We start from the raw sequence: 26,147 nt of genomic DNA on the forward strand, positions 1-26,147 counted from the left end.
CCACTCAGTTAAAGCTAGTTCAGAGTGAGACCACAAGTCTTGTTTGACAATCAGAGAAAGAGATTTTATTCTCTAAGAAAGACTCATGTGCAGATATGACATTTGGAGCTGCCACATCCATTGTCCTCCACACATCATAAGGCCTAGGTCCAAACACAACACTGCACCTTAAAAAAAAAAAAAAAAAAAAAGTCTGCAAGTTGCTGATAAAAATAGCTTTCATGGAGGTTATGAAAATTACATGAGATACATGCAAAGAGTCTTCCACTGGGTTATCAAGGTCCACTTTCTCCCTCTAGAAACATCTATCAGCTAGAAAACAGAAATAGGAGATACTACAGTTTAGGATGATTCCATTTTATGGTTAGTGACATGTTTGGTAAAAGTTTGTCTAGGAAGAAGGAAAAACCTGAAATTGAGTCAACTTTGAAAGTAGTTAAAATGACTGATGCTGGAATTTACACAGAATACAGAAATAAATGCATGAAAAGTCAGATAACTGGCCAGGCACAGTGGCTCACACCTGCAATCCCAGCACTCTGGCAGGCCAAGGTGGGAAGATCACTTGAGGCCAAGAGTAAGACAAAGATCAGCCTGGTCAACATAGTGAGACCCCATCTCTATGTTTAACCAAAAAAAGCCAGATAACTAGAATAAAAAGTTCAAGAGATGTACAGAGTACTAGAAAAGGTTTAGTTGGAAAGGATTTGTAAAGTGAGTGGAATTTCTGAATTTCAGAGGTATGGTCATTCCAGTTAGTAACAAAGGAAATTACCTGTAGGAGTAGAGGTTTAAACACACACACACACACACGGATGCAGTGGTGCACGCCTGTAGTCCCAGCTACTTGGGAGGCTGAAGTAGGAGGATCACTTAAGTACAGGAATTCAAATCCAGCCTAGACAAGACCTGGCCTCAAAAAAACAAGCAAGATCTTGTCTCAAAACAAAACAAAAACACATTAAGATAGGGTATTAGATTGGTCATACACCGTATTTTAACAGAGATCATGATGATAGAAGGTTAGAAGGGAGTGAGATGATAGAAATGGGGAAGAAATGACCTGGCTGGTAGATGGAGGACAAGAGAGTGGTCACGTATGTTTAGCCAGATGGTATCCAAAGTAGTCAGAATTTTTGTTGTACATATCCTGTCTTATAAGGTTGATAGAATATGAAGCAAAAATGGGGCATGAGAAAAGCCAATATTACCTCTGTGCTAAGGAGAATGAATACCTTCCAAAGGAACAGCAGTGCTTTTGAGGAATAAGAATATGTGGGGAAGGAGAGGGAAGTGTGAAATTGAAGTTGTTTGGCATAGAGGGGGAGCTCAGAGGGTATATTAGAATACTTAGCTATTCCATCAAAAGTCTATATTTTTAGCTTTTGTATTATTTGTATTCAGATTTACAATAGGTGAGAATATGAAATTTAAGACTACTTAACTCTCTACTTGAAACCCAATCATCAGCAAGCCTATTTCTCGTATCAAAACTTAGATTGTAATAGCAGACATTCTCTCTGCAGTTACCCCCTTTAAAGGACATTTTGAAAATGAAGTAATTGAGCAACTGGGTAATTCTTAGTTAAGGCTACTGCTTATTGTTTTGCCTTTAAGTTAATAGATATTTTACACACACTGGACTGGTTACAAAAACGTGAATACTTCCAAAACAGCCAGCTGATTTTGGTTTGTTTTTAAAGCTTACCACTTGTTTTTTCCTCCCTGGAGTTAAATACATCAAGAGAAAACAGAGGAAGGGGAAAAATACATAACTTCAGATTCTTGAATAATGTTGTTTCATTCAATGTTGTTTCATTATAATGTTAATGAGAATAGAAATCAATTCACGCTGGGTGGGGCCACCATCTGTGTGGAGTTTTCACTTACTCCTCATGTCTGCATGGGTTTTCTCCAGAATGGCTGGCTTCCTCTCACTTCCCAAAGATGTACACGTCAGGTTCACTGGTGTGTCTACATTGTCCCAGTGTATGTGAGTGTGGGTGTGTGTGACTACACACTGCCATGGGATGGCATCCTATTTAGGATGGGTTCCTGCCTTGCACCCTGAGCTGTTGGGATATGCTCTGGCCACCCATGACCCTAAACTGGAATAAATAGGTAAATCATTATCCCACCTGGTTTGTTAACCTTTCTTAAATGTATGTATAGCTCTGATTTATTTTAATGTTTAATAATTTCACAGTTTGGGTTTTTACTTAAAAGTTTGTTGATGCTTTTGTGACCAGAAATGTCATAGGAAGTCTTGTTTACATCAATTAATCTATAGTCAAACTGGTTTCCTTATACATCATTTTACTTAAAGTTGCAGTTTCCACGAACCCAGTGACAACATAAATTGAGGACTTAACTGTATAAAGAAAAAATCTGAGAGACAGATGTCTGAAATTAAACAGCAACAAAGAGTCTCCCTACTGAATTGTTTCTCTTAATTTATACACTGGTATCTCACACTTGCCTGCTACATATAAAAGGTTTAAGAAGTAAAGAAAGAAAGTTGTAAGACTCCACAAGGAACACCAGAAAAGAAAACATGGTTTACATAATACATCATTGATCACTGAGGGGAAAAATGCTTTGGAAGACTCTCCACCTCTCCCTAGAAACTAATTAAACTTTTGAGAGTTTTAGGCACCTGAGCTAAGAACAATCCTTTGCACACTTCTGCATAACTTGAAATATGATATCATAATGTGCGCTCCAAAAGATAACTCCTATCAGAAGTGTCCAGTAAAGTCCACATCTAAATTACTTTCCATTCAGAAAAATTATGTATATAAATACATACATATAGCAGTGTATTCTATACAAATACTTGATTCTCTGCAGCCTATCTAGTGCTGCCAGAGTTACAATAGACTCAGAACACTCTCCTAGTGTCATATCTGCTAATTATTTTTTGCTGGTTATTTGGAATTGAGAGCTAGAGTTTAGCTCTAGCACCCCTTGTCTTACTTGCCAAAACAACTTCTCAAACTACTTTTTAAAAAGTTACCTACCTATATTAATCAAATATTTATTTTTAAATTATTTATTCACTGAGAAAGCCTTTAGTGACATGGTTAAACTAAACAAAACAAAACAAAAACACACGACCAGAAAGACAAAAGTCACATTTTAATGACAGCTGGGAGTGAGGGAGGTCAGGAAATGTGGACATGGAGGCAAAGCAGGGTCTTATCCCATTGCTATCAGATAGATAGAAAGATAGATAAATTTTTTTTTTTTTTTTTTTTTGAGACGGAGTCTCGCTCTGTCGCCCAGGCTGGAGTGCAGTGGCGCGATCTCGGCTCACTGCAAGCTCCGCCTCCCGGGTTCACGCCATTCTCCTGCCTCAGCCTCCCGAGTAGCTGGGACTACAGGCGCCCACAACCGCGCCCCGCTAATTTTTTGTATTTTTAGTAGAGACGGGGTTTCACCGTGGTCTCGATCTCCTGACCTTGTGATCCGCCCGCCTCGGCCTCCCAAAGTGCTGGGATTACAGGCGTGAGCCACCGCGCCCGGCCTAAATTTTTTTAAAATATGGTGGGTAACCTCCATACCAAGTGTCTTCCTGCATGCCTGCCTGAATTGCAGAGGCCAAAATCCTAAATACTTCTCTTCCCAGGCTCCCTTACCTCCAGGCATCTGTTAATTAGATATGCCACCAGGTATAGTGCTGTCTTTGTGATTCCCGGATCACAACTAAACTTTAGGAGCAACTTCTCCACGTTCCTGATGGTAGCAGAGGTAGCAGCACCTCTGGTAGGCCAGACAAATGGTGTCACCAGACCTGAAAGCACAGGTGAGGTTCTGCTGCTCCAAACTGCCAACTTTTTTACAAGTATCAAATTCCCTGTTTTTTTTTTTTTTTTTTTCTGTTTAAAACAGCTGGCTTTTCTTGTTTTCTGAAACTAAAAACTGACTGATCATACACATTTGTATTTCAATATCAAAGTGGGTCAGATAAGTGCTCAATTATTTTAATTGTTTAAATCCACAGTCTCTTTTGATAAATACATAAGAGATGCTGCTTTAGGTAGAGAGTAGATACACTTTCCGAACCAATTCCCATTGGCTCTTTTCCTTTCTATTCTTATTTATTTATTTATTTATTTATTTATTTATTTATTTATTTATTATTTTTTGAGACTACTCTGTGGCCCAGGTGGGAGTACAGAGGTACAAACTCAGCTCACTGCAACCTCCGCCTCCTGAGCTCAAGCAGTCCTCCCACCTCAGCCTCCCTGGTAGCTGGGACTACAGGTGTGCACCGCCGCACCTGGCTAATTTTTTTAATTTTTATTTTTTGTATAGATGGGGTCTCACTATGTTGCTCAGGCTGGTCTCAAACTTCTGGGCTCAAGCCATCCACCTGCCTCGGCCTCCCAAAGTGCTGGGATTATAGGAGGTCCAACTGCACTGGACCTCCTTGGCTCTTGGCTCTCCTTGGGGTTCAGCCATCACATAATTAGAAACAGCCTGCTTTTCACAATAGGATCATGACTAAGAAACAACTCAAGTTCAAAAGACGTAAGGCCAAATTTAGACTCCATTATTCATTATATAACCGTAAGTAAATTACTTAACATCCAAGCCTTAATTTCCTCAACTTTCAAATTGAATAGTACCAATCAAATAGCGTTCAGATTAAATTACACATGTAACATGCAGTAAGCATTAAATGTCTTCAGATGAAAAAGACTAATTTTCCCTTTTCAAGTATTTATAATATCAATTTTGTATGTATGCTTTACATCTAGAGAGAACACTTTTGAGCATATACTCTTTCCCCGGAGATGTTACTCCTCAAACATGCCTGTCCTGCGACCAGTATGCAGGAAGATTAAGTGATGTACTCTGCTCCACCTCAGGATTAATTCCATTCCTAGACCCACTCTATCCTGGAATCTTTCCTTGGAATGAACATTCCACTGGCAGACACACCCTACAGTTCCTCCCCATAAAAATTCCTACCCCAAAACTCCATTCAACTCCCAATGAAGGATCACCACCCAGTCTGAGAAAAAAGAGCCACAAGCTTATCTTCTGCTTCTTACTTTTGAAAAACAGGTCCGAGATAATCAGCCTTTGGAATCCTACCAAAAGGCAGAAACTCTTAAATTCATGCTATGGGCCTGACCCCGCAGTAGAATGTAATTCAAACCTGTGAAACATCCAATTTATTCCTTCTGGAGTGACTTCTGTACTATTTAAGTTGTCAAACAGAAATTTGTTTAGCTAGAACAAAACATGATAGTGTCTTGTAAACCTTTTTAAAGGAAGGTTTCAAGCTTTTCTTTAAAAAACAGTTTTTTAAAAGGGAAGTTTGTACCATCTTATATTTACAGCACTACCAAAACTGAACCTTTTACATAAATCTCATAGATTTAATTCTTTAACAAAACCTCATTTCAGGTATTTTCATGTTATTGACATACATTTTATTATGCTGAAAAATACTAAAGGAAAACAAATGAGAGATTATGATAATACTGTGACCTAATTTATCTATATTCTTATGTTAGATCCTTTTTGCTATCTTCAAAAAACTAAATGACTAAAATCACTAGTGATCTGAAAATATGTTCTACTTTCAGAGACTTTTGTTGTTATAGCTTCCATGTTAAGTTCCTTGTGAAATTCCTTTCCAATATTAACAGGTCCACATAGGACAAGGAAAAAAAATGCAAAGAAAAGAAAAATCATCCTAGTATGTCATGGAATATAAAAGACATTTGCATGAGGAACCATTTAACAATTCAAAACCAAGCCTGCTTTATAGCAGACTGATAAGACCATAAGTATATTCCTTTGTAAACTGTAACAGAGTATGGAAATCATTAGCATCATCTATTAGAAAAGTAATTTTCAATTACAGATTAGGAATGTGTATGTGTTTTTAAATTGTAAAAGTAACATTATAGAAAGTTCTACCAGATGGTAAAAATGGCTTTTTACATAAATTATTAATCATAATTAGTACCCCCTCCATATGGTCTCCTATTTATTAATACAAACAGAAGGTAATACTTACTTAGAAATGGCAGAGTAAATTTGAAGGAAGTTCACAGTCAAGCTCTCTTTGTTAAGAGAAAGAATTGTCTACCCATTTAAGGTGCCAATTCCTTTGAAAAGAAAAATCCAGACCTCAAAACTGAAGGGGTAGAAGTTGAACCACAGCCTTCTGATCTGTATCCTGGTGATAGCAGTACCTATTCTTACAGTGTTATTGTAAGGCTTAAATTATGCATACCATAAATCATTCCATACATGCAAGGTAAAAGAAAACTGCATTTGTCTAAATGCTCCGTGTTAAGTATAAAAAGAATGTCCTTGACTTTGGGAGGCATGTTACACCTAGGGAAGGTCCTGGTAAAAATTTTCAGAAGTATACAGATAAAAGTTCATTTCAGGTTATTGCAGAGGCGAAGGGCAGCAGGATGGAGTAATCTGAAAAAAAAAAATCAGATTAGGGAAAATGCAGACACACCTCTGAAGAGTCATACAAGACCGTATTTAGAATTCTGACATTTCGGTGACCCTTTACTAGGCACAGGGATGGCCTAGCAAATTTTATTCCACTTGTTCAGTCAAGTGCATACTCCTGAACAAGGCAGTGACAGGAAAAGGAAAGAGAAAGAACAAGACTTACTGGGGCTCGGTACATATGGAACATGAGTACTTGAATTCCCCAGGAATTACAAGGCAATTTCATGTCCCCCACATGAAGATTGATGGTTCACAGACACAGACCCTCTTGCCCCAGAATGCCCTTGTGTTCTTCTATTAAGTTAACACCATTTACATGTAAGAGCAAAAGACATTGTTGGATTCACATATCTTTGCCCCACACAACAAGTACTAATATTTAATACTTCATATTAAGAAAAGCAAAGAAAATGAATTTTTAAACCTTCTAAATCAATGCCAAGAGCAAGAGGCAATAAAAACAAAAGTGAATTGTGAGAAATACTTATCATAATGACCAGTCTTCACTAAGCCCACTTCCTTCGAGGACTCTTTTCATCTTCGTCTCTAGGGAAAGCTGGTTCCACATATCAAGTAATCAAATATGCTTATTTTGAAAGGGAACCCTAAATGTCTCTTTAAAGGTACTCCTTTATAATAATGTTCTACAGGAGAACTTTTAGAAATAATGTTTTTTAAGAAGCAATAGAATATTCTGAAGCACTCACAAGGCTAAAGGGGTATAAACTGAAAATTATTTGACAGAAGAATATTATGCATATATATGAGGAGAGTGAGGGAGGAGATATATTACATGGCAACTTTTTCACTTTTGATAAAAATATGGAATTTCCTCAAAGTTTAGTAAATTAAAATGAAGTAAATGTCAATTAAAAACATGTTTCATGGCATTATTGTTAATCGTTTCTATTAATTCATTATATTTTATTAAATTAACCATTGCAAATATCTTCTAATCTTTCTTACTCCCAGAGTAGCTAGACTGACCAATGACCAGCTCCCAGTTAAATTATTTCTCTCCAGGATCATAAGCTATGTCTTCATCACAACTTCTTACAGGCTTTAAAAGTCTATATGTATTTTTTTTAATCATACAGAACATACATCTACAATATCTAAGGTGTTTTACTGTTTTCTTGAGACTAAAGGCGCCACATTAGGAAACCTCAAATAATACATCCCTAGTCTTAGAGAAAGCCCTGATAATAAATAGTGTGATCAACAACCTTAAAATATACATTTTCTGTAAAAACTGAGTTTTTTCAAAGTTACACTTGAAATTAACTTTTTTAAAATGTACAAACTTTTTATTAGACTAAAAAAATTATGATTCTTTGATATACAGTGATATCAAACATAAGAAGTAGAAGCATGTCAGACTCAGAAAGCAGCACTGAGACTGTGGTCTGAAGAGTACTCCCTGAACAGCGGCCCCACTGGACGCTGTGTCTCCTGGTGGGATGCGTGGTGGCATCCAGGACCCCACATACATATGTTCTACTTGAAACCTATTTAACTTAAATCGATGTTGCCTAGATCTTGCTTTTCCATATACAAGGATTTAAGAACAAGTTAACACCACCACAAAGAAGAAACCGGAAAGATCCAGATGGCACAATATTTTGTAGAGCAACTATCTTGATCCCCTCAAAAAAAGAGTCATAGTGGACACTACTTGAAGGTTACAGGACATAACCAAATGCCAAGCAAAGTCCCAGATTAGACCCTAATTAGTAGGGGCATTTGAGTCAATGTGAGGATGAACTGGGTACATATGAGGATGTGAGAATGGACATAACTAAGATGAAAATGAATTAACATGAAAAAGTAAAGAGCATTAGCAGAGAAAAATCAGTTGACAAATGAGGATAACCAAAACAGCATTTCATTTTGGTATAAACAAATGCATACAGAAATAAATAATATAGAATTCTATACATTGAAGAAAATAGGAATAAACTCTGGAGAAGTTTGCTTTATTTTACCTATGCATATTAATATCTTCGAACTTTCTACAAGGAATATTGTTTATAATAAAGTATTTTTAATATAAATTTACTATAATTAATAAAAACTTTAAAAACCTGTTCAGGCAACCAAGCTCCTATAAAATTTTATGGTGGGTGATGACAGATGAAGTAGTTGGCCTTCCAAAAAAATAAAAAAGGAGAGGGAAGGTCAAGGGGGAAGGATTGCTGAGGCCAGGAGTTTGAGATCAGCCTGGGCAATACAGTAAGACTCTCATCTCTACAAAATATTTAAAAATCAGCAAGATGTGGTAGAGCAAAGCTGTAGTCCTAGCTACTCGGGAGGCTGGGGCACGAGGATTGCCTGAGCCCAGGAGTTCAAGGTTACTGTGAGCTATAATTGCACCACTGCACTTCAGCCTGGACAACAGAATGACACTCTGACTCTAAAAAATGTTTTAAAGAGAAGAGAAAGAGATTTAACGTCAATAAAATTATCTAACAAAAAATATTAATTGAAACAATTTCACATTTGGTATTGCCTATAAAGTTTCTAAAAGTCAATGCTATTCACAAGGCTAGAAGAAAAATGAAGTACTATTTCTGGGACCTTTGTTGATGTCATAAGTTACAGGTAGAATGCCAATGTAACTCAAAGTCCTCTCATGTGCCGGCATTACCACACTAGGCAATGTTGGGCCTCCCTGATGGCTGGAATCTGTCCATATTAAATAAGCTAATCAGTTTCCTTGCTACTCATCCTGTGATTTTTTTCAGAGAGTTCTAAGCTATTAAACTACTTACTTTTTTGCTCTATTGTATAATGACAGCACTATTTCTTATGCCACTATATGACAGGCATAGTTTTGGGCCCCTTTACAAATGTTCTTGTTAAATTCACTAAGCAAGTCTCTGAATTAAGTAGGTAAATCAACTGTACATAAGACAGAAAAACAAAAACCTTAGGGTTATTAAACAATATATCCACCATTTTAACGACAGAACTTAGATCCAAACTCATAGCTCTCTGACCTTAAAGTCTATGCTTTTTCAATTCCTCATGACCATGTACCCAACCCTGCTTCCAGATACCCATCCTTCATCAAAATGAGGTATAACTGAAATACCAGCTAGTTTTTTCAAGAAGTTCTAATTATGTTTTTTTTTTTTTTTTTTTTACTACAGTACATATTTCTTCCAAGAAAAGCAAAAGGGAATGTAGAGCACTTTTCTCCCACTTTTGAAAAAGCAAGTGAACACTTTCTTCCTCCATTGCAAACACAAAACTAACCATTTCTTTACTTCCTTTCTCTTATACAAGAACAAGTAATAGCAGATACAAATGTTGCTAAATATCTTCCGTTTTAGGGAAAACCAGATTGGAACTGAAACTATATAACACTATCTCTATATCATTATACTAAGCCAGAACATAATTAAAACTTACATTGAAAGGATCAATTATTACAGGAGATGGGTTCAGAAATTCATGGTTATACTGGTTTGCGCTTGGCATACCTAAAACAAACCTGAAACAAAGTGGCCAACAAATGTAAAAGAAAATGTACTTGCACCAGTTACAATCCAAAAGCTTTTAATACTCTCACTGCAGAATTCTACCTAGATAAATCAGCTTTTAAAGCAGTGAATTTAAAAAAAAAATCTAAGGCTCTTATGTAAATTAAGGGAGTTCATTCCTTCTTTAAAATATTTGCCTTCACATCTCAGCATTTACTTTGCTACATAAAAGTTTTAATTGTGAAATATCAAATTTCTCATACATTTTTCTCATACATTTCTCATACAATTTTCTAAATATCAGTCCTCCACTTCTCCCTAGAGATTGCCAAGGCTGCCAGCAGACGCAGTCTTAAATAACTCAAACCTAGTTATGTAGATAGAACACTATGACTTCTCTTCTTTAAGAAGAATTTTCACAAACAGATTACTCTGACATCACATACTCAATTACAACTACTCAAGCCAAAAAAGGTTTTTTTCCCTAATCAATACTTAAATAAGACCATAAATAAGAGCTGGGTATTCAGGGCTGGGAAAGGAGTTGTACTGTCATTTTCTTGAGAGGGAGCAGACAAGGGAAGAATGCTGCAAAATCTCAATACTCAGGAGGACTATCTGCTAACAAAACATATTTACAATGTTTTTCAAATTATTTAGTTCTATTCATAGCAGAAGAAACTGGTATTGCTTCAAATTTCAGTTAAGAGGGAGTAAGCAAGTGGTTGCTTACTCTACCTTAACAGAACGCAGCTATAAAACCCAGAGAGAATCCATAAAGCAACAATTCAAAGAATCTGAAAAGTAAATTGAAAAGCAGCTGAATAACTACTTTTCCCCTCCAGTACACCCCAGCTTGGACTCAATGCAGCCTAAACTCAGAAGCAGAGGATTAGAAGGAATACAAGGAGATGCTCTATAGCTCAAGGCCAAGGAAAGGGAAGGGGTTTCCTAATGCACAGAGGGAGCTGCCCTTTTTTTATTGATTGAAAACCACAAATATTTCCATATAATAGCAATAAATAATTTTTAAGATCCCAAAATGAAAATACTTGACTGTAACTCCATCAAAATGTGTAGAGGATCTGTATTTTGAAAACTACATAACATAGATGAAGGAAATCAAAGATGACCTAACTAAATTCAGAGGCATATTCTGTTCATGGATTAGAAGACTCAGTACAGTGAAGATTATTTTCAAATTGATCTGTATTTGTAACACAATTCCAGTCAAAACTCCAGTGGGATTTCTGTAGGTACAGACAAGCGGATATTAAAATATACAGCATGATAAAGGAACTAGAATTTTTAAAAAGCTCAAAAAAGAATAGCAAGCTGGAGAATTGATAAACTTCAATTTCAAGACTTATTATAAAGAAAGCTACAGTAATCAAAACAATGTGATATTGACAAACACATAGATCAATGGAACAAAATAGAGAATCTAGAAATAGACCCACACAAACATGAACAACTTGTTTTTGACAAAGGTTCAAAGGCAATTCATTAGAGAAAGGATAGTATTTTCAACAAATAATATTGGAATAATTGGACTGTATGCTAAAAAAATGAATCCAGACCTAAAGCTTATACCTTTAACAAAAATTAACTCAAAATGATGAATACATCTAAATACAAAATGAAAAACTGTAAAATTTAAAAAAACAAAAATACATTCATGATCTGGATTTAGGCAACAAGTTCTTAAGACGCCAAAGCATAGTACATTTTTAAGAAATGGTAAATTGGATTTTATCAAAATTGAAAACTTTTGCTCTATAAATACACAATTAAGAGAATAAAAAAGACAAGCAACAGTCTAGGAGAAAATATTTGCAAATCACATATCAGACAAATAACTTGTATCCAGAATATATAAAGAACTTAGAATATTCTGCAGTAAGAAAACAGCCCAAATTAAAAATGGCCAGGGACTTAAACAGTTCTCTCAAAAAAGGATATACGAATGGCAAATAAGCACATGAAAAGCTTTTCAACATCAAGTGCCTTTATGAAAATGTAGATTAAGAACAAAATGAGATCTCATGACACATGTATTAGAATGGCTAACATAAATACCAGCAATACTATGTTGGTAAGAATGCAGATCAAATAAAATTCTCTTGCACTCTTGGTGGAATGCAAAATGGTACAACTACTCTAGACAATGGTCTAGAAGTTTCTTATTAAATATACACTTACCATGACCCAGCTATCTCTCTCCTAGGCAGCACACAAAAGAAATGAAAATTTTGTACTTGAAATGAAAATACTGTACTTGAATGTTCTATTCATAATGACCCCAAACTGGAAACAATCTAAATGGTATTCAATGGGTGAATGGATAAAGAAACTGCAGTACATCCATACTACAAAATACTACAGTTAGCTATAAAGAGGAACCACTGACACCCATAAAAGTTAGATGAATCTCAAAGGCATTATACCAAGTGGAAAAAAAAAAAAGTCTCAAAAGGTTGCATACTGTATGGTTCTATTTTTAAGACATTCATAAAAATTCAAACTACATTGACAGAGAATAGATCAGTGGTCGCCAGGTGTTATTGATAGGGAGGGTCTCATTACAAAGTAACAGCAAAAGGGATTTTTCTGGAGGGATGGAACCAGTCTATGTCCTGACAGTGGTGGAAATTTTATAAACATGTGCATGGGTTAAAATTCCTAGCACTGAAGCTGGGTGCAGTGGCTTACATCTGGAATCCCAACTCTGAGAGAATAAGGAGGGAGGATTGCTTGAGGCCAGGAGTTCAAGACCAACCTGGGGAACATAGTGAGATCTCATCACTACAAAAAAAATTAAAAAGCTTAGCTAAGTGTGGTGGCAACACACCTGTAGTCCTAGCTTCTTGGGAGGCTGAAGTGGATTGCTTGAGCCCGGGAATCTGAGGTTACACTGAGCTATGATCACACCACTGCACACCAGCCTGAGAGAGAGAGCAAGACCCTATCTCAATTTTTTTTAATTTAATAAATTCCTAGACGTATACATCCAATGAAAGTCAATTTTACTGCATGTTTATTTGTCCAAAGTTTTAATAGCCAGAATTGATATCCAGGCTGCCACACAGTTTTCTATTTGATCCTGTCCCACCTCCATTTTAAAGTAAAAGTATCCATGACAGGAAAAAGAAATCACACAAGTAAATAGTACATTTATTTCTATTATCTGTGAACATGCTGTATATTTCTAGCAGAATAATGGCATCCAGAAGCTGAAAGAAGACTCGGCTACAGTGCAAGCTCCTACAGACAGAACCAGTCATTTGAATTGCATGTCCTATTTCCTGAACGTTCAAAAGGAGGAAAAAAATGTATTTTCTGATTCTTTGTAGCTGCATTTGAAATAAATATGAAATTCCATTTTAGCTTAGAACCTAGAGTTTAAAAATTAAAACAAAATTTAAGCAAAAAAGTTGTAAAATACTTAGCATGTTTTATATTTGTTATTTACAGTCAACTATCAAATTACATAGTATATTAAGATTCATAAATAATTTCTAGTGACAAAAAAAGTATTTGTAGGGAAAGTAAAATTGTTAAGAAACTGAAAGAAAAAGTAAAATGCTTCTACTCTCGTAAACCTCACAATATTTGGCACAATACCTGGCACATGGTAAGCATCGATCATAATTTCATAATGGGTCCTCTGATAACAGTTTTAAACAGTTCAAACCTGCACCTCTATAATGTAGGCTAAGATTGAACAATTCATACATCCAAATGTGCATGTGTATTTGCCAGTAATATATGTGAAGGAAAGACATGATGGAAATGTGGAAAAACTGAGTTTACTTGGCCCAATACAGCAGGAAAAAGCACAGGATTGAAGGCAGAGAGGGATTTTACTGAAATCAAGAGAAGATTGTGTGCACAGCTTCCACTGCCTCACTCACTAGACAGTGTTGACTTTCCAAATAAGGTCCATTGGGTGATCTGATAAAGTTAGAACATACATATGTTCAGGTATTTAGATACAGAAAGTCTGTAACAAATTAAAAGTCTGACATAGTTTAATACTAAGAGTTTTTAGTCTTTGAAGTATTACTATTTTGATACATAACTATTTTTGAAAGTCTATAAAATTCCCTAAATAACATCCCATTAGACTTACAAGTAGGAAATAACATTTTAAACTAAAACTCATGCTTAATGGAGGGAAAGAGAGGGAGGAAGGAAGGGGAGGGAAGCAAACTGAAAAATGAATAATTAAAGGAAGACATGAATAGAAGTTTTCCAAAACTAAATAATCAGGTGATATAGTCAGTGCTAAGTAGTCTTTCACTTTCTGAAGAACAGAAATTGCCACTTCAAAGATTATAGATTACAATATACAGATTTTTAATTCAGTTTTTATGACAAGTATTTCCTCAAATAAAAGAAGAAATTTTCCACTATTATAAAGCCTTAGTGATCTTCTGGAATGTAAACTTGGTCAAAGGATAAGAACCAAAATTTTTGGAGAATGTTAGAAAGTAACTTTTGCTTTAACTATTTTATGTATGTTAGTTTAAGTTTTTACATATTTCTCTGCCTCTCAATAAATGTATTAGTAATATGTGATATCTTTAAAAAGTGTTAATCATACAAGATTTAAAAAACAAAGTTTGACAAATAAAACTACCATTGGTTATAATCCTTGATCTATTTTTGGATAAGTAGGCTTATAATAATACATCTTGTGTCAACTAACATTGTACAAAATATCACTGTCCTTCTAAAATATGGCTTTAATCAATTTGTCTAATCACAAACATATATTATACACACGAAGACAGCCAAAACAGTAAGCCCTAGAGGTACTTGAAGTTTGTCACAGTGATGACAAGCAAATACCAATAGTCCAGGCCCAGTGGACTAGGCAGGTAGCTATTTAAGGACACATCACACCCAAGTTCGAGGCAGAAAACATCTTCTTGAAGGCAGTGAGGGCTCAACATACTCGAATAATGAGACAGACACAGGCTAATGAAGGGGGAGATGAAATTCCTCTAGATACTCATGAGAGACAGAAAGAAAGATCTTTCAGGAACAGGGATAGTAGAAGATAAGGCTAGGGAGGAGGACCAGGCCCCTATCTGTGTCTTACATGACCAGTGTTAGGCCTTAGCATAAAAAAATAGAAAGTACATGTTTTAAGCAAGAAAATGACAGAATCCAAGTTGCATTTTGGGGTGCTTTTCTTGGTGGCAATATGAAAAATGGTTTGGAGGAAAGTAAGACCAGAGACAGGAAAACCAGCTGGGAAACTGTTGGAGTCATTCAGACCAGCAATCTCCAGACGTATTGGATCACACAACTCTATGAGTAAAAGAAAAAGAATTGACACAACTTACAAATAACATGTGCTGCTGTATTCATGGGTGCTTTTTTAAAAAATGAAAATGAAAAGAATAATAAAAGTTTACTTATGAAATCAAAAGTCTATAATATGAAATGTCTGTTTCATATTATATAAAATGTTTTATTAATGGTATATTTTTAGTAAAGGTGAATATAAATCTTTATTTCAGATAGTCTGATAACTGCTTTTGGGGGTTCAATTCTTATTAGATCTGATTGTTTCTTATAATGTGGCTGACAAAACGTTGATACAAAGGATAACCATCAACTCTGCTATTTTCTTGTGGGTCACTGGTGCTTGCATTTTCACTGTATTCAATGTACAGTTTCTTTGCAAACATATTCACCTATCCATCATGAAGATTAGTTAATAATACAATGTGTAAAACACTTACCTGGTTTATGTAACCTGCATTATACTGAAAGGTGCTAACTACACGAGGGCAACAAGGCAACTCCTAGTGCAGCTCAAATCAACCTCTCTTCCCACAGCCCAACTCCAACACCACACGTGGACTCTCTGACCCACAAACTGAGTAACATTCTAGTGCCTACTTATGTTTCATTAGTGAAGCTTAATTTCTGATTGTAAAATTACATATTAATACAAGTTTTAGTGCTTTCTTTCTCACGCCGGCAAGTCATTTTATATGTCTCCTTTCTCTGAAAATTCAACTGATCTAGAAGACAGATGACGATGGCCTCAAGTGGCTAAGGCAAAAGATGCAGATTTTTCCATATTAATTTTTGATTCATAAATTTTTGGAGTAATTTTAACTTTACAAAGAATTGATCAAAAAGTACAAACATACTCCTTTCATCTCCTCCTCAGCACACACACACAGTTGTCTCTATTATACACAATTTGTATCAGTGTGGTAATTTTGTTACAACTAATGACCCAATACTGATACATTATTATTGACTAAAGCTCACAGTTTACATTAGGGTTCATGCTTTTTATTGGTTTTGAAAAAATGTATAAAGTGCCCCTCATTACTATATCATACGTCATGGTTTTACTGCCCTAAAAATCCCATGATCTATTTATTTGTTCCTCCTTCCCCATATCAAATCCCCAGCAATTCATCTTTTTGCTGTCTCCATAGTTTACGTTATATAGTTGGAATAATATAGTTATGTAGCCTTTTCAGTTAAGCTTCTTTCACTGAGTAATGTGCATTTAAGGTTCCTCCATGTCTGTTCATGGCTTGATAGCTCATTCTTTTATCATGAATATTTCATTGTACGAGTATACCACAGTTTGTGTATCCATTTACTTACTGAAGGACATCCTGTTTGCTTCCAAGTTTTGGCAATTATGAATAAAGCTGCCATAAACATCTGTCTGCAGGTTTCTGTGTGGACTTAAGTTTCCTTTTACTAAGGAGCATGATTGCTGGATCATATAGTAAGAACATATTTAGTTTTGTAAGAAACTACCAAACTGTCTTCCCAAGTGGCTGTACCATTCTCATCAGCAATGAATGAGAGTTCCTGTTGCTCTACATTCTCTCCAGCATTTGATGCTGTCCATGTCTTACATTTTAGCCATTTTAATAGGTGGTTACATATTTTTTATCCAGACAATTTCCTAAATGTTTTTATTGGTTTTAAATGAAAGATTTCCCTTGCTTCTCTTACTGTTAGCGGTCTTGTTTACAAAAAATAAAAGGAAGAAAAAGGGGGGGTGGGTAGGAAACTCCAAAGAAACTCCTTTGAAATTTGTGCTGCCATTTCTTCTCTAACAGTGACTTCCCAAGGAATATACAGTGACTATCGGTGTACCACAAAACTGAGTTTGATACCTAGTTCTGCCACATATAATCTATATAACTATAAGCATGATTTTTCTTTAATTAATATATGAATAATTTTCTACTAACTAAGCCATTCTTGAACTCCTGCAATAATCCCACTTAGTAACAATAATTTAATTTAGGATTTTACAACCATACTCATAAGAGAGGATGGCTTCTTTTTCATTTTGTGCAATTTCATTGTAAATGTTAGTAGAAATGTATCCACTATGTGAAATAAACTCAAGCTTCCTGGCTTCTTTTATGCTCTGTAAAGCTATAAAGAGTGTGTAATGCCTTCCTTAGAAGACTTAATAAGTTTGTTTCTATGAATGACCCCAGAGCCTTTGGAGGGTAGACCTTTGATAACTTTCTTCATAATTTTCATTCTATCATTGTTAGATCCAACAGCTCTAATTCTCGATTCAATTTATTTATTTTTCTTTTCTTTTGAGACCGGGTCCCACTCTGTCGCCCAGGCTGTGGTACAGTGGCACCATCACAGCTAATTGTAGCCTCTACCTCTCAAGCTCAAGCCATCCTCCCACCCCAGCCTCCTAAGAAGCAGGGTCTACAGGCATGTGCTGCCATACTCGGCTAATTTTTCTATTTTTTTGTAGAAACAGAAACAGTGTCTCACTAGTTGCCTAGGCTGGTCTCCAAATTCCTGGGCTCAGGCTATCCTCCTGCCTTAGCCTTCCAAAGTGCTGGGATTATAGCGTGAGCCACCATGGCCGGCCTATATTTTTTCTAGAAACTCATCCATTTCATCTGCAATTTCTAACCCATTACCACAAGTTATGTCTAACTCTGGAAAGCCATTACAACATTATTGTTCTCCTTTTCATTAAATTTTCAAGAAGTCTATTTTGCCCTTCTCCTAAAAAATGGCTACATAGGGCCAGTCATGGTGGCTCATGCCTGTAATCCCAGCACTTTGGGAGGCCGAGGTGGGTGGATCACCTGAGGTCAGGAGTTCAAGACCAGCCTGACCAACATGGTGAAGCCCCATCTCTACTAAAAATTAAAAAAAAAAAAAAAAGAAAAAGAAAAATTAGCCAGGTGCGGCAGTGAGCGCCTGTAATCCCGACTACTCAGGAGGCTGAGGCAGGAGAATCGCTTTAACCCGAGAGGCAGAGGCTGCAGTGAGCCAAGATTGTGCCACTGTACGAGCGACAGAGTCAGACTTCGTCTCAAAAAAAAAAAAAAAAAAAAAAAAAAAAGCTACACAGTTTTCAATTCTATATTTGTCAAATCATTAATTACTACTTATGTACGCATTATTTACATCCTCTCCATATATTTGTTTTGTTGTTTTAGTATCAGGAGTTGAATTTCTTATTCATGTTCTCATTTTTCACTTTAATAATGTAAATACAGTGCAGATACTTATTTGCATCTGAGTATAGTCTATTAATAGTACTAGCATTGTTTTTACTGTTTATACTTGTTTTGTTTTGATTTCTCCTTTGCATTTAGGATAATTTATTCTCCTATTAGTTTCTCCTCTAAGCATTTAGGATAATTTGATTATTACTTCCAAGTGGTTTGTTTTTGTTTGAGCTCTATTTTATTTTATTTTGTGACAGTCTTGCTGTGTCCTAGGCTGGAGTGCAGTGGCAGGATCTCGGCTCACTGCAACCTCTGCCTCCCAGGTTCAAGCAATTCTTGTGCCTCATCCTCCTGAGTAGTTGGGACTTCAGGCATGCACCACCACGCCCGGCTAATTTTTGTACTTTTAATAGAGCTGGGGTTTCACCATGTTCAACAGGCTGGTCTTAAACTCCTGATCTCAAGTGATCTGCACACCTCAGCCTCCCAAAGTGCTGGGATTACGGCCATGATCCACCGTGCCTGGCCTCGGCTTTACTTTAAATAATATCTTTGGGTCAAAGAATGTCTCTGTACAATTCATATTTGTGTAAATGGACTAGATTTTCCTTCGGGCCCAATCTGTAATTAGTTTTACAACCTTCCTTAATAAGCACATTTTACCTCAGTTTGATGCTTTATGGTCTTTTGACTTGGTAAATAATTTTTAATACTATGTCTTTGCTGGATTATACAATAGCTTAGGGATTTACTGATATGTATAGGCCCTCATGATAAGGTTTACAGTTTTTGAGTCTAGTTCTAATAGTTTTTCTGTCTCCTCTTGTTTTCGTCATCAGTGCTTACTGTTAGTCCAACACATTTGTAGCAGTCTATCTTTCACCATTCTAAATCACCATTTCTACCATCTGCCTTTGGTTTTCAAACCAACTAGCTACATGTTAGGATTAAATGTTAAATAAAAATTGATAAGGCATGAACAAAAATCTGTTAGTGTCTTTTAAGAAACATGTTTGAATTTTATGGTACTTCCTTTAGCTAGTCTGACATTATTTCCTTACTTCTTTGTTTTTAGTTTAGCTTTCCAAGGAAGAGTATAAGTCTAACCAGATTTTTAAAGCATTTAAGCCCATTAAAAAAAAATACAACACTATTACTTTTTTAAAAACTTGAAAATTTTAAGTAAATAAAAGTCCACAGTGTTTTATACTCTTTCATATATCACTGTATTTGAAAGAAACTATCACTAAGTGAAGTTGTTTCAACCAGAAATAGCTGGTTTGTTGCCCCACTCACATATTCTTAACAAGTAAGAACAATGTTTCTTTTTATAGCCAAACAATGTGGTACTTTCTACAGCATTCACTAAATACTCTCAGAGTACATTGGAGAGCAGCACTAGAGCAACACTTGGAATTCATTAATCACCAGACTGTCATCCTCAAAAAAATGTCAATATACGAAGTAGCCGAAATATTCCCATTCTTGACTACAATAGTGTTTTGTTGACTTAGAGGATAAATTCTATCATTTAAATTAGGAATAAATAAGATTTATATTTGAATTTAAAGAACCTTCAGCAATCTGTTCTTGCCCTTCAATAGAAATCACAGAGTTGAAAGATATGTGCAGTTTATATATTTTAATATTCTGGTAGGTATGCTTGATAGCATCCATAAAAGCCATTTTTAAAATGTCCAACTACAAAGGAAATATTCATTATTAAGTATAATGAACTCTTATTCCTACATGTAACAAAATTTCCCTCGCCAGCAAAATCCCTGTTTTTGAGGACATCCTGGGAATTGCTATTAATCATCCATAAAATCAGGATATTAACACAAAAAATATTTTGGGGGTCTAAAATTTTGTATGATTCATTGCCTAAGCTAAATGACAAACAGCTCAAAATTACAGAATTGGTCTTTCAAGAACAAACAGCCAAGTCTCAGGGTATTAAGGACAATCCAAAGACAACAATGACAAGAAAATATTTAACCTCTAAAGAACTGATTTTATAAAAATTATTTTTAAAGTATCTAAATAAGCTGTTGAATTAAAGTGACTATTAATAGTCATTTCCATTAAACAGACTATAAAATAATTTCTTTTGAAACACCTGGAGTCAGCATCTTTTAATAATTTGAGTTGCCCTGATCATGATATATAATTTCTCAAATACAAATACTGTATGCATTTAAGCTCAAAATTTTATGCAAGATATTCACATGACATTAACATCATATAATAGAACTAGAATTTTATATATGAAGAGCCACACAATTCTAGTAATTATTTAAACTGTTTGGTAACAATTTTAACAAAAAAGCCCTCTTTTAAATAAATGCCCAAAAAGTTCTTTAAAAAATCATCTATCTTATTTTACTTTGAGATGCTTAGAAAATTTTACTTTAGAAAAAATAAAACAAAGATCAGATATATTGGCACATGTATGAGAGAAAAAGGATTTAACACAAAAAATCATCCACTTCTCTAGCTCTCAACCCAAATAAATACCATCTTATAATCATATGATATTTTCATTACCTATAATTCTAGTATAAAGAAACATCTTTTGATTCTTGACTATAGATGATTTTCCTTTCTGGTATTTGGAATATATTTAAGAATTTTTTTTTTTTCCTAAAAGAAGAGATTTGAAAATTGGATTTGGGGTTGGAGAGGTATGTTCTAGAAATATAAATCTGTCTCATATACAGATTTTATATTTATTGGAAAATTTCTTTTTAAAATTTTTATTGTAAAAATCCAAGTTATTATAAAATAATCCAAAAGTAATTATATAAGCACATGCCATATAAAAACTAAATGAATGACATAGCAATGAAATTTAATATAATATAGATATGAAAATGTTGATTGTTATAGCAATATAGAAGTATTCATAATTGTCATAAAATCATAGGATCCAAATTTTTAAAACAAAGGAAATATCCTAAAATCAAAAGAGTTGATTCTTTAGGTATGGTAACATTGAAGTTAATTGTTATATATGTCATGAACATATTTTAATAATTTATAATTCTCTAAATCACTAAAGCTCAAAATTCTTAATACTGAATTTTATTCAAGTTCTCTAAAGGGAATTCAGATATCAGAGATATGGTTCACAGTGGAAACTTTTAAAAAAACTATCCAAAACAAAAGTTATTTGAAAAGAAGTATAAAGAAAAATAACAAAATATATGAAAAGCATTTTGAAATATACGAAAATAAATACATGAAGCATGCTTCAAGCATTAATCTGTCAGAACATTCTTATTGACTTTGAACAGAAATTGCTTAACTTCAAGTGACATATTACTCAACTGAGAAATAAACAAAAGCTAGAGTTAGTCAAATAAGAAAATGATGGCCAAAACTTGCATAATAGATTTAATCCACTTGAAAGAAAACCCCAGGGACAACAGTAGAGCATTTCTGATTACGGAAGTATTGAACTAGTGATGCAGTTCACTGCATAAAGAACAAGATAAGCGAAATAACAGTCATTGACAACTGGGAGTTCAAAAGAAGAGTCAGATCTGAATCTGAAGAAGTTTAAGAAACACCTTAAAACTATTTATTTTGTTTACATGTTTCTTCTCATGATTGCACAGGATATGATGAAAACAGGAAAAATTTAAAATCTTTCAGTATCATTAAATATTAAACTAAGCAATAATGCATCGTGTTTGGAATTGTAGATCTCAATTGTGATAGTGGCATTATGACTGCATGTGTTTATCAAAACTGGTGTAAAGCACTGTATCAGTTTAATTGGCCGTGATTTTCTTTCAGTGAAATATACATAATGGTGAATCTAAGATTTGATGTCATCCTAGATTGAATGGAATACCATGTATCTAAACATTGACTCTAGTTAAAGAGCTAGAATTCCATCATCTGTGACCAGCATTCTATATTGGGTTCCAGTTTCTCAATTTCTTTGCTCTAAGATTACTTATTTTAAAATGGTATTCTGACTTCCAGAAAAGTTGAAGTTACATTTTTCAAACCCCTATCTGAAAGACATTTAATGATAGAATCAACAAGACATAACTGAAAAAATGGAACACCCAAAAAAGTTTATCCAGGTTTCTGTCATCAAGACTAGAAATACATAAAGAACCTGAGCAACGGTCTGCAAAAGTTCACCAAAAAAGAAAAAAAAAAGCTTTTATATTATCCAAATTGAATGCTAGAAGCATCTACACTTGCAACTATCAACCTAAATTCATAATCCTCTGTGGTAGAGTTTTTGCTGAGGTTCAACAGTTCACATAGATTGAGATGTCAAGACCTGTTTCCTTTCATTCTAAAACTAAAATACCTGCAGCATGGTCTTGATTCCTCATGAGACTCTTCTTGATTAGATTCCAATTTGTAGTAACCATGACAACCCATTTCAAACTAAGGCTCCGAAAAAACAAACAAACAAACAAAACCATTTTTTTCTGACATCACAATTAGTTGAAGATATTTTAAGACTTATACTATTTTCACCAACATCTAGAAACACAAATAAAAGAACAAAACCATTTTAATTTCTGACACTGTATTATGTACGAAACTAGGTCAGCCAGTCAAGAACACTCGAATGTTGGCTTTACACACAAAATTAAAATCAGGATGTACATAGGATTTTTTAATACCACTATTCTACGATGACATTTTAATTGATTCATTTTACTAAAATGAATTAACTGGCCTACCATGTGCTAGGTACATAGTGAAGTAAATAAGGCATGCATTGTCCCTGTCCTCCTAAGATTTTTATGAACTACTTAGTTCCTGTCTGTTATTTATCAGTTTATATTCTAGAAACATTAAATTTCTAGAAAAAAATCCTCATAAAAAGGTAAGCAAATAGCATTTTTGTGACACTATAGAGGCAACAACAGACTAATGGTTAAGTGAATGTGAATGGTTTCACACTGTTCCTCCCACGACCTTCCAAACCTCCTGTAACTCTGGCAAGAGTTCACCCTTCCCTGCCCAGATTTCTCCAGATATAAAACAAGTATCTTATCACCCATCTCTGAGTTGTCATAAAAATAAAATATAAGCTAAAACTTGGCACAATGCCTAGCATATATTAGAGTAAGCATTTGATAATTGTTAGTTGATCCTTGTATTAAAAATTATAACCCTGATTTTAGTTTTAAAAAGACTCTGTAAAAAAAGTCATTGTTTAAATAAGCATTATGCAGTTGCACCCTACTGTACACTAAAATAGAAATACTTTAGTTTTGCACTTTCTCCATAAGTATGGCATAACCAAATTCATTTATGCACACTCAAATAAATTAGGTCTTGATTATTCACCTCAAATATTTTACCATTGATTCTTTTAAATAACAACTTTTTTCAGTACATATAAGACCAAAAATTAAATTTCTGATTTAAATAAAAAAAATAACTGATTTCTAAGCAATGTTTCTAAAATTAGATTTTAGAAAGTGACACACACTTCTAATTCTCACAGGCCTATCATCAAATGGATGGACATATGCGAAAATATTGAATAAACACATCTTCACTATATTCAGATACCACTTTAAGTCAAGATTTTTAAATCACAACAGAACAATATGCTAATGTGAATCTACATTGTCATATGAAATTTTGGTTTAATCAACAAAGATCTTAGTAATGCACTTATTGTAACCACTACATGAACAACCATGTACCCCTTGAAAGACATCTCAGGGGTAACCAATGGTACAAAATGTATAACGTCAAACTGGGCATTCAAGAAGCTTCTCAAGAGAGATTTTTTATCTTGAGTCATGGTTGCTTTTTTAGCTAAACAGATAGAAACAGCATTATTTTCATTATGTAACCAGCTACCATTATCCAAATGGAACATCAGGGGTGTTGGTTATTTCTCCATCTGACTGCTGAGTTGGTGGCCCTTTCAAGCATCAACAAGTAGTAAAAACTTATAAGCTAATTATTAAATGAAAGCAACTCCATGTCTCTTAAAATAAGAAATGAACAACAAAGTAGCAAAATAAATACAGGGCTTCCAATTTCAACTCCAATGTTTACTCTCCAACATCACAACTGAACTTATTGGGCTGCTGGAACACCTCAAGGAATTTACAAGAAAACCGTTTTCAGTCAAGCTGAAAATTTCAGCAAAATCTTTTTTATATGATCACACGATTATTTTGAACTATTTTATGGAAATACATAAGAGGAAAATGACTGAGAAATAAACTTTTAAGGTCTTACCAACATGTGCTTTCAGAGCTATGCAAAATGGGGTTTAATCTACATTTTATAAGCTAGGGGACAGAGGCTGTGAGAATTAAGTAACTTTCTCAAGGTTACCCAATAAGAAAATGGCACATCCTTGATTCAGACCCATGTCTGTGTAACAAGGTCAGAACAGGCACAAAGAATGCTACTTCTATAAAGTTTTGGACAAGTAATGTCTAAAGAAAATCCTTCACACAGTATACACCAAAATATATATAATTTAAATAGATGAATCAGAGTAGTAAGGTAGCGAGAATGAAATACTTTATAGAAGCTGCTTCATTTCCCATTGTCTCTTTGGTTCCCCCCTACCCTTCCCCATCTGATAAATTGGGACAAAGATAGTAGTATCTCTCACACACAGTCATTATAAGGATAAAATGCTATAACATTAATATATTCAATGACCTAGCATCTAATAAGGTCTTAATAAACAACTGATTTTTGTATTATTACTCTTTTTCTTATATATAAAATGAAAGAGTCTTTACTTTCTTCTGGGTGATCAATTAAGCAATCTCTGAGGAAGACATTGGGTGTGTCTTATCTCTCATCCTGATGGAGTTTGACACATAGATGTTTAATAAATAGTGATTGAATAAATAAATCAACTAAAAGTTTCCATATATGTTTATCTCAATGTATGTACACTGATGGAGAGTAAAACAATAAGGTATTCCTTCTACTAATCTTTCTTTTTTCCCCACAATAATTCATTGATTCAAAAGTTTCTGAGGACACCATATCTCCATAGGAAGTCATACTTGGTTAAAGAGAAAGAGGGGAAAAAGACAGAATTTGCATATATCATATAAAGAAAAACAGGTAGACATGTACATACAAAATACCTCAATTTAGTCTTTTCTCCATTAAAAGTAAACTATACCTCAACTTTAGAAAAATGTATAAATTCTCACTATCCTCTAAACCTTCCTCCACCCTCCAACAAATTCTCTTAATTACCTGGCATCTAATTATATGCAACAAAAAGTAACTATATTTGACATAAGTGTCTCAGCATTTTAGCCTCTTTCTCTTATCTATTATCCAATTTGATAAGGTAACTTACCGTGTTGACCTCTTGAGCACCTACAAGCTAATGAGCTAATTTGGAGAAGGGCAGACACTGAAATCAGTAGTTTCTACTGTGAGCTGGTGAACTTGATTTGATCTCCATAGCAGGAAAGTGAGGTCAGAAATGCATACTTTCCAGGCCAGACACAGTGGCTCATGCCTGTAATCCCAGCATTCTGGGAGGCTGAGGTGGGCAGATCACTTGAGGTCAGGAGTTTGAGACCAGCCTGGCCAATGTGGTAAAACTCACGTCTACTAAAAATATAAAAATTAGCTGGGTGTGGTGGTGCACACCTGGAATCCCACCTCCTTGGGTGGCTAAGGCATGAGAATACCT

General features: G+C 34.7%; 1 protein-coding gene across 36 annotated transcripts in view; it reads right to left on the bottom strand.

The window, feature by feature from the left end:
- COBLL1 (cordon-bleu WH2 repeat protein like 1) overlaps nucleotides 1-26,147 on the bottom strand; it is a 194,026-nt gene that overhangs the window by 139,786 nt on the left and 28,093 nt on the right. For 11 of the 36 annotated variants that reach the window (XM_074009344.1, XM_074009340.1, XM_074009337.1 and 8 more), the window contains exon 3: nucleotides 6,038-6,453. The exons of the other annotated variants lie outside the window; for them this stretch is intronic. The gene's annotated coding sequence lies outside the window, so the exon portion shown is untranslated. The remainder of the gene's footprint in view (nucleotides 1-6,037; nucleotides 6,454-26,147) is intronic. 36 annotated transcript variants of the gene reach the window in all.

This window comes from Macaca fascicularis, chromosome 12, assembly GCF_037993035.2.
Source record: "Macaca fascicularis isolate 582-1 chromosome 12, T2T-MFA8v1.1".
NCBI lineage: Eukaryota > Metazoa > Chordata > Mammalia > Primates > Cercopithecidae > Macaca > Macaca fascicularis.